This window comes from Falco peregrinus, chromosome 7 (genome assembly GCF_023634155.1).
Source record: "Falco peregrinus isolate bFalPer1 chromosome 7, bFalPer1.pri, whole genome shotgun sequence".
Taxonomy (NCBI): domain Eukaryota; kingdom Metazoa; phylum Chordata; class Aves; order Falconiformes; family Falconidae; genus Falco; species Falco peregrinus.
In genome coordinates, this window is record NC_073727.1 from 32,134,797 (window position 1) to 32,144,837 (window position 10,041).

At 41.5% G+C, this 10,041-nt stretch overlaps 1 long non-coding RNA gene across 10 annotated transcripts in view; it reads left to right on the top strand.

The window, feature by feature from the left end:
* The window catches only part of LOC129784907 (uncharacterized), a 29,153-nt gene extending 20,734 nt beyond the window's left edge, over positions 1 to 8,419 (top strand). For 9 of the 10 annotated variants that reach the window (XR_008748146.1, XR_008748139.1, XR_008748145.1 and 6 more), the window contains one exon: positions 5,444 to 8,419. This is a non-coding gene — a long non-coding RNA (uncharacterized LOC129784907). Of the gene's footprint in view, positions 1 to 3,883; positions 3,957 to 5,443 lie in introns of all 10 variants that reach the window. The other variant, XR_008748144.1, reaches the window with a different exon arrangement.
* The last annotated feature ends 1,622 nt before the right edge of the window (positions 8,420 to 10,041 follow it).

The following is a 10,041-nucleotide window of genomic DNA, read 5'->3' on the forward strand; positions in this document are numbered from 1 at the left end:
CCTTTTATTTTATTCTACACTGACAGTGAAAACAGTATTTTCCAGGAGAACTGAGCTGGCTGTGGGCAGATAGCAGAAATAGCATTCATGGGAACTTCTTGGGCTGCTTGTATGGTGGACGCTTGTTGGCTTTCTATACAGAAACAGTAAACCTGAAAACTGGGAGAAGGTGCTGAACTTGCAGCACATGCATGATACAGGAGTGACTGGTCTGCAGTCTCCTTGAACCTGAAAGAAAGTGGGTGGCTGGCCCACTCAGAAAGGTCTTCATTAAGACTTGGGCAGCCCTGCTGTTTTACTAGAGACACACGGCGTACGTGCAAACTGAGTTTGTGTTCAGTCCTGGTATATTTGCCTAAGGGGTTAGGAATCCTGGGCAGAATGGTGATGGCACTAAGCTGTAGTTACCACTAAAGTTTTATTTTCTTGACAGGATATTAGGATTAGTATAGCACAGCACTTGTGATTGGAATGCACGGGATTTCTACAAGCAGAACCGATGTAGTACAGCTTACAGGTAGCGTAGTACAGCATTTCAATACAACTGAAGTTTTATAATCACCTGGACCCGCTGCAGGGTGGGTCAAATCTTAATACATGGTTTACTGTATCAATATAACAATCATAACCTAGACTCAAAAATCATATAAAAGAATCCAAGTCAATCCCTCAGTCCTGGGAGGAAGCAGGTGATAGTGGAGGCGTCCCTGGTCACAGGGCTTCCCAGGTCTTGCTGTCCAGCAGCAGTTTGGGTCCAAGTTCCCCTCTTAGGACTTGTAACTGCTTGATTTTACAGACAGTGCTCTATGTGCTGCTATGCCCCCCAGTTCTGTGATGGGGTCATCGACAGCACCTGGTTGGCTGTGTGCCTGGGACCTTCAAGGCCAGCAAGGAAGGGAGTAACTGGCCTGGCACCCAGGAACCTTGAGGCTGATAGGGAGGGAAAGAAGAAATCTGTTTGGTCTGTCTACTTGATTCACAGAACCTTCAGGGCCTGATAACGAGGGAAAGGGAACAAATATGTGACCTGCTTGGTCACAGGGAATGGCTGCTTGCCTTATAAAATGGCATTAGTTATGCTAACCATGTTGCCAGGGGTCTGGAGCAGGTGTACTGGCCAGACACCTGATGCTGGTTTTGGTAGTTCTGTCCTAGGGATGTTTGGAATACCCCTGCTCACAATGAGGAGGATAAAAGATTTCACAGAAAGTTATCCTGTGCAAATTGGTTAGAGCTCATATGTCAGATTTGTGGCCTTCTCTGCCTTTGAGCTTTTGAAAGGAGAGCTCTGCACTTTGTGGTCACCTGGCAACTGCGTACACAATATGAGACAGTGATTTTTCTCTTTTCAAGTTAACATCATCTTGATTTAGACATAGTCACAAGCTGCTGTTGTCAAGTTATAGATTATTTTTTTCCTTTTTCCAGAGAAACTCCACAGATCTTACAGCAAGCTTTTATAAATTTTAAATGAAATGTTGATAGACTTGTAATTTTAGGTCTGTAGGCATAGAGAAACATTGTTTTTCTGTATTTTGTTGATGGCTGCATGTTTTGAGTACATTCGTGTTTTGGTTTTGCTTCTAGTATAATGTTAAAATTATTATATAAATAATGCTTTCATTTTACTTCCACAATATATCCTGTGGGCTTCAGTAGAAACGCATACAGGAAACAAGGTTTAGTCCTAGCTTTATAATACTATTTTTTAATTGTCTTCTTAAAAAAACAGCTTTTACAGTGGTAGTCGTAATATTTGCAACTGTTTTTTGAAGTTTTTTTTTAAGCCAGCTGGATTTGGAGTACTTAGCTGAATAGTTGTGAAAAGAAACCAGCCTGTATAATAAATTTATTAAGCCTGAGATCTGATTTAGTCAAGGAGACTAAAAAGACTCAGCAAGGAGACTTCTTTGCTAAGGAGACAGTGATTTGATATGGGATTGGATAAATCTCTTAAAAAAAAAAAAAATAAAAATCTTTCTGGCCTCAGAAAAGGTGCAACTTCTGTGGTAACGGTAGGAGAGGCATGTAAGAAGGTGAGAGGAAGGCAGCACACCAGTGGTATTTTAGGACTGGGCAAGGGTATACTCTACAAAAGCATCCCCAATGTTTTCTACAACTTTGGGTGTTTTCTAAAACTAGTGAAAGAGTTGCTGTGTGTTTGGATTTAACTCCTACATTATTTTTTTTTCCATGGCTGAAATTATGCATTGTGTTACCACACACGGCTTACACCCAGGTTTACCTACTCTTTCTAGAACACATCCATCCAATATAGATTGGGTACTCGGACATCAGAACAGAAGCTGCAAAAATCAAGAACGTCTAGTAAGAAAAAAATACTGTATTCTTCTGCCTGCTGGGTGTTTTTTACATAAAGAGAGTTCTTATAACCCAAGGCTATATTGTTTCTAATACTTTATTGTTGACACAGATTTTATTGTGGCACTTATCTGTGGTGATCAGGAAAACAGCAAGCACTTGGAATATGGTTTAACCTATGTTTCGTCCTGTGATTTAAAGTGTTTGAAAACAGAATTGTCTTGTCTTTATTGTACTTCACTCCTTTTAATAAATCCTTCGCTGGGAGGAGAGAATCTCAAGGTGTTATATGCCCTAACTTAAGCTTCCTAGCTCTTCACTTCTAGTTGAAAGAACGGTCTAGGAGTGGGATGATACAACTGCTTTTGCATCTGAATTACCTGAACTGGATTACAAAACTGATACACGTTAAAAACTTACTTTCCCCCAGGTGTTTAAGGAATTATTTTTTTGTGTGGTTTTTTTTAAATCCAATTTGCTTTGATTTAATAGTTATTGCAGCATAGCACAGGAGGTAGCACAGCAGGGAGGGAGTGGAAAGGATTGAATAACATGGCATTGCAGAGGGAGGTTGGGAGGGAAACTGTTATCAAACTAGAGCCTTTTATGTCCTGAGGCTGCTTGCAGCGTTCTCTCTGTTTCTGAATGAGCAGCACCTAGCTGAAGAGAACTAGAGGACAGCAGTTTCTGAACAGTAACATGGAGGAAAAGCTTTGTTTCTTCAAGGGGAAAAAAGATTATTATGTTTATGGGGCTGCTTTAGTAATGTAACTAGTAAATCTGCAAGTGGAATGGCCTAGTGGTCCTCTGTGTATGTGACTGCCTTGGTAAAAGAAGAATTCAGTATACAGCTTTAGAGTATAGATTCTGGTTCGTAGTATTTGTCATTAATACAAAGCACCATGGCTTGAGACTTGTTCCTCAGCACTGAGTGACAGACCTTAATGATGAGTAGGGAAATGAAAGAAATTTTAAATTTTTATTTGTAATGTCCCTAAAGGAGGTGACTTTTGGATAGGATTGTAGCTCTTCAATAGAGTAGGGCAGAAAAGGAAGTAATACAGTGGTGAGACTACATTAAAGTTTGAGGATAAGGCAGAGAACATGTGCAAACAGCCAGAATCTGCCAGAACTGTGAAGTCCAGATGCTCTGTGTATTTAGTTCTTGTATCTGCAAAATACAGAAGACTACCAGTTGTGGCTTTGTCCTTTGTATTTTTTAACATAATGGCAAATTTGTGTGGGGAAGAATAAACAACCTAGTAAGAAAAAAAAACATTGAGGCAAATGAAAAAAATAGCTTGATTTCATTTTACTAACTAAACAAAGGTAATGACAGCTACAATTGCAGCATAGGTAGCATTTCAGTCACCAGCTGTCCACTGTGATGTGTGGCTGCTACAGCAGTAGTTTTAAGCAAACTGGGAAGGAAATAGCAGAATCCTGTGAAAACCACAAGAAGTCATTACTTTCTGTAGTATGTCTCACAATACCGGAAAACTAGTAATTTGGGTCACATTTTTGGAAATCAAAACTTTTTTTCCCTTATAAAAACTTACAGGAATCTGAAGAAGCAATGAACAACACATTAGACACAGCCATGGAAGATTACAGTTCCACCTGTTTGGATTTGGGTAAATTAGATTGAGATTAACCAGTTTGGTTTGTTCTATTTTCAGTCTGAGTGTTTTCTAGTTTAAGCAGGCTGAAGAGAGTTGTTAAATGGCCATTAGCGTGGGGAGAAATACAAGACAGGCTCCACAACCACACGGCAGGTGGTTTTTGTCCATTCAGATCATATCTCTGAATGACCTTAAGAAGAAACTAATATAATTTATTCTTGAAAATAAACTTAATTTTAAAACTTCATAAGAACACCGTTCATTTAAAATGTCAAATACATGGTTGAAGTTGCTTACTGGTACTTTGTGAAGAATTTCTGAGGTGCGTTGTGCTTTTGATAAAAGTAAACCAATGCAACAGATGATAGTCTTTGAAGAAAGCATTTGCATGCTCTGGAATTGAGCTGGCAGAAAGTTACTTTGTGGAGATCCCAATGTTTGGAATGTGAAGTAGCATGAAATGGAGGCCTTTGAATAACTACATCATGTAGTATGTGCTTGCTAAACTAGCTTCAGGTTATATAAAAGCTTCTCTTCATGCCTTACTTGGCTTGATGTATGAGCCCTTCATTATCATAATGTTCATAACTTCCATGAAATCCTACTTGAAGAAACAAAACTTTGAGAAAATTGTGCTGTTTGTTGTATCTGCTTTTCATTTTGGAATAAAACAGTGCTAAGTTTCGATGACCAAATGAGCACATACGCTTAGGGTTTTTTTTACCACAGGAACTGTTTTTCCACAATTACCAACACATGGCCACAACAAACTGCTCTAAAACTTCTGTGAAGTTTCTGCCAGGCATGCTGCCCTGGAAGCCTCCTCCCCCTTTTCTCAGATCTACCATCCTTCCAAAAACTTCAATAAAAAGATCAACTTTGCAGAAATCCCTGAAGATCAGATCATCTGGCCTGAATTTGGAACTCTTTCTTAGCATGTTGAGAAATGGTCTTGGACTCAGGGGTTTTTCTTGTCTCCTTTTTAAAGGAGTGGGGGGTGAGGGGTGTATGGCTTCAAGCATTTTAAGGCTGGAATTTTTTAAAGAAAGTGACTGCATTTAATTGAATGCTACCTTAACTTGTTCAAAATACACCTTTTCCAAGTTTGTAGCTCTTCCTTATAGTATGAGAAAACAGTCTTTTAAGACATACTGAACATTTTCATGGAGTGTAGAAGATCTTGTCTAATCAGGAAAAGCCTAAATCAAGTATTAGTCATACATAAGCAAATAAGAAATGGATACCACTTCTGAGCCATTTCCATAGCAAGTGATCTTGAAGGGTTGTTAGTAAATATGAATGTAGGTCTGAATTTTCCTTTCAAGGAAAAAAGCCATTGATCATAACTAAAACCCACTTCCATTTATCATAGCTTAATTTTAAATATACTGTGGGGAACAGTTACCATAACTTAATTTTAAAACTTACTACCAGCCTTTATTGTATCATTGTCTGATATATATCTGGTGTGCTGACTGTGCTGTCTGCTTTTTCTGCAGGGCATGTGGAGAAAAGCAGGAAAATAAATCACTGCCATCAAAAAACTTGAGCAGTACTTGAATCAGATGTACAAGGACAGCATAAAACTAACTGAAAGGATATTGGCTTTGGAAGAACAATCTCTTCAGAAGCTCTCTGTCGTCCTCCATGCCTACTGTAGTGAGTTTCATCATGAACACAGACTTCTCAAAGGCTGTCCCAGGTTCAAGCAAGATTAATTTAAAGCACTTTTAATTCAGGGATATCCTAACATGTGCAGAGTTGAGACTCCCTACTAGGAATACTTTCAGTTATTTAAATCGTGTAATACCTTTTATAAAGGTGGAAGGCTTGCATTAAATTCAGCTGTGAAGTACTGTGCAGTGTTTGATACTAAGGTGTTCCAGGATGGTTTACTTGTGGTCACCTGTGCTTGTTCCAGGGCCAACTTATGTGCAAGCTCAGTGACCGATTTGTTTTTTGCTTTCATAGGGATCAATACATACAAATCAATAAAGATAACTGGATCTGAAACACAAATTACAGCATGCCAGAGAGTTACAGGACAAGTGTGTCATCCTTTTAGTACTTAAAAGAGGCTTATAAGAAAGATAGGGACAGACTTTCAGTAGGGCCTGTAGTGATAGGACAAAGGGTAATGGCTTTAAGCTGAAAGAGGGTAGATTTAGATTTGATATTGGGAAGCAATTCTTTACTGTGAGGGCGGTGGGGCACAGGCACAGGCTGCCCAGAGAAGCTGTGGATGCCCCATCCCTGGAAGTGTTCAAGGCCAGGCTGGATGGAGCTTTGAGTAACCTGGTGTAGTGGGAGGTATCCCTGCCTATGGCAGGGTGTTGGAACTAGATGGTCTTTAAGGTCCCTTCCAACTCAAACCGTTCTCTAATTCTATGATTCTTTACTACTTTATTGCCAGAACCTTCAGGTGTCATGCATTTCAGTCAGGACAGGTAGTGGTCACAATAAGAGGAGAGTATCACCTTGAAATCTGTCACCCAACCTTTGGCTAACTTGTCATTTTTAGTTGCTTGTGTTGTGTCGTGCTGCTTGTCTTGAGGAGAATCCCTAGACTGGTATCCCTTGGGCAGCTGACCTAGGCATTACTCAGGGTCTGATGTGACAGGAATTCATGCAGATTGTGCTTCAGACTTGACAAGAGCTGTAGCAACAGCCTGTAAGGAAAGCTTGGCTGTTGACCCTCGCTGTGTATTCCACTATGGTGGAAGAAAATAGGAAGTGAGAGAGGATGGGTGAAGTTCATATCAGGACAGTGTTGTTACGAGGCTGCTTTGCCACCTTGTTCTACAACATAGTTACAAATACAAAGAATCCCAATCCCCAGGTTTTTTTCACATAAAAATGGCACTATCAGTGGCCAAAGCTCCTTTAAGAGAGTATGGCGCTGCTGTGGGGCTTGATTGCTGCTCCAGTGTGAGAGGAAGAGACCAGTAGTGGTTGCGATTCTAAGCATATGTGATGTCAAATGAACAGGTAGTGATATTAACAGATATCTGGCTTTATTCTCTTGGCTTCCTGCCCAGATTTGAGGTGCTGCTGCCTGTATAGCCTCTCTGTGAAAGCTGTGAGACAGAGTGGTGGAAGTGAGATGATGTTGCTTGTTGGCAGCACTCTCTTAGTCCCCAGGCACTGTGTCGTAGCTGGAACTCCTGCCTGTGGGCGGGTACCATGGACCCCAGGGAGGGGGAACGAGGCTAGGCAGGAACAGCATCTGCTGGGGCTCGAGGGATTAGTTGAGGGATATGGGAGGAGATCTTTCTGAATTCCCAACATTTCACAATGGAGAAAAAGTCGTACTGGCGAGGGGAGGGTGCGAACTGTATTGTGAAAGATGTAAATAGCTTGACCTGTCTCAGACTTTATAATTACCGGATTTCCACAAGCTGAATGGAGGAAGATTTTACTGCAGAGTGGAAAACGATGATTAATAGCACTGATTATGAAGATACTGGGAAGTCAGATAGCCCCAGGTTAAAGACTACAATTGCTGACTTGTAAAGTAACATAACAGGAAGCTTTATGAACATGGGCAAGATATTACCCTGTGCTCAGACCTTGTAAGATAATAAAAAAACTAATTGAAGAGTTACTTGAGTTGCACATCACTCACATTTTATGCCAAGTATTAATTTAATAACTTCCAGTTCTTAAGCCTTAAGGCTTCAGAAATTTTTTTTTTTTTTTTCCAAAACTGAGGTCTAGCAAGAAAGGTTAAAAGACTTCTCTCAACTATAAGATGTTGGAAATCAAGTTATACAATAGTCTTTCTCACCAAGATGATGTTCCATCTACTAGTGAAGTGCAAAAAAGTGCATGGTTTTACTTCTGTCTGAGCAAAAGATACTGGAATAGCATCTTAACTTTTTGAGATAATTCAACATTTACAAGCACAATTTGAAATATTGTCCAACAGTTCTGTAAATCAACTCCTATTTTCAAATGTATGTTGTGAACAAAAAAGAAAAAAAGTGAAATAAAAAATATTGTGTCCAGATTAAATCACAACCATATTCTCTCTGCTTATCTAGCATTTGTAGCTAGATAAATGGAACCTGGTAGGGTGAAAAATTACTTGGGTAATTACAGTAAACTTGTGCTTAAATTTAAAAATCATTCTTTTAAGTTTTATCATTCCAAATACTGACCCTGAAAAGCTAAGCCATAAACTTAGTAACTGTGACGACTTCTCTGAGGAATGATCTGGTGAATGCCAGTCAGTGAGTTTGTTACACGCTGTTGTAGCCTGCTAACGCTGCTAGAAAAGAGAAGCTGTGTGATACAAAGCTTGAAATGGAAATACTTATTTTCCTACAGGCTACTAGGCTAAAGGTTCTCAGTCTTTTTTTCCTGTGCTGTTGTACTTTATTCTCACTGCAAACTGAAGCAGATAAAGTTGCCCTTGATTATTTGAGACTTTTTTTGAGAAGTCTCCACAAAATAAACCATCAGTAACACTGTCAGTTGATGGGAGTTTGTTGTGAAAATACTATTTTTATTTACATAGAACAGTTTTGTATATTATTTGCAGTTCATCTTGTGATTAAGTTTTGTAAAATACTTGGTAGGGTATGGAAATAAATTAATTTTAATTAATTTTAGTATTCATTAAGCTATTTTCCTGGAGGTAACCTTTTGATTTAAATAGGTTTCTTTTCAGAGTCTCTGTAGCCAGTAGGTCTGAAGTCTAAACGCAACATGCCTTGGAGAGGGGTCTCCTAAGGAACTGCCCAACTTTTTATCTAGTTAGCTTAGATGTTTCTGTTGTGCATATGCTTATATTGCTGTTGCTGTATGTTGTTTTTCTTAGATCTTGTATCTAATGATCTAATATGCTATGTGTGCCCATGTTTTTTGGCTGACTAAGCTATTTCTTAAGCTTTCTACTAGATCTTTCTGAAAAGAAGGGATTGGGTAGTCTTTAAAAAGACACGTTCTCTGCACCTGTAAGTTGCTGCTGAGACCTTGCCAACCTGTTCTGCTGCCCCCTTGGATCCCAGGCACAGGAGAGAGCAGACTGCTGAGAGAGAACTGGCAGAAGTGACTCTTTCAACTAGTTTTGGAAAAACTGAAACTGAGGAACTTGAAAGTGAGATTTTTTTAAATTTTATTATTACAACTATGAAAAGCTTGAGGATGGTAGATGAGTAGTCTCCTGTTACGCCTACATTGGCAAGTAACTTGCCAAAATGGAAGTCATTTAGTAGGTTGAAGGGGACGGTGCTGTGGCTTTGTGTTTTGGTGGTCCTTCAGCTCTGGACATGCTCTCCACTACATAGAATCGTAGAATTGTTTAGGTTGGAAAAGACCTTTAAGAAGATTGAGTCCAACCATTAACCTAGGGCTGCCAAGGCCACCACTAAACCATGTTCCTGAGCACCACATTTATGCCTTTTTTTAAATATCTCCAGGGGTAGTGACTCTACCACTTCCCTGGGTACCATTTGGGTTTGGTACTTTCTGAAGGGAAGGGACTGACTGAGTGATCTTTCTTCAGCTGAGGGATTCCACAAGGAACCAATACTCTCCTTGACATTTTACACAGCTGATATCAACACACGGTGTTTAGTGCTGCTGTGTGTGTAGTGTGGGCCACGGGGCAGGGAGATGACTGGTGGGCATCTCAGCAGATGCCGTTACAGCTGCTGCTGCCGGCCTCTGCGTGCCCTCAGCCACGGCCGCGGTGCGGCGGTGCCCAGCCCCCTGCGTGCCCTCGGTGAGGCCCGAGGAAGGCCTTTCCCAGCCCCCGGGGCCGCGCCGCCGCGCTCCACGACTCCTCAGCCGCCGCCCGCGGCCCCAGCGGGAGCGGGTGCCCCTCCCACAGCGTGACCCCGCCCCCGAGGTAGAGGCGCGTCCCCATTGGCCCTGGTCCCTCCACCCGCTTCAGGCCTGCCCCGCCCCTGCCGCGTGCCGGGAGGGCGGCCGGGCCCGCGCTGTTGTGACACGTGAGGGCGGCGCACGTGCTGCCGTTATGTAAAGCGCAGGGGGACGGGGCGGGGAGGCGGCTGTCCGGCGCGCACGCGCACGTGCGGCGGGCCGCTGCGCATGCGGGGGGCGCCCGGTGCGCAGGCGCGCGCGAGGAGGG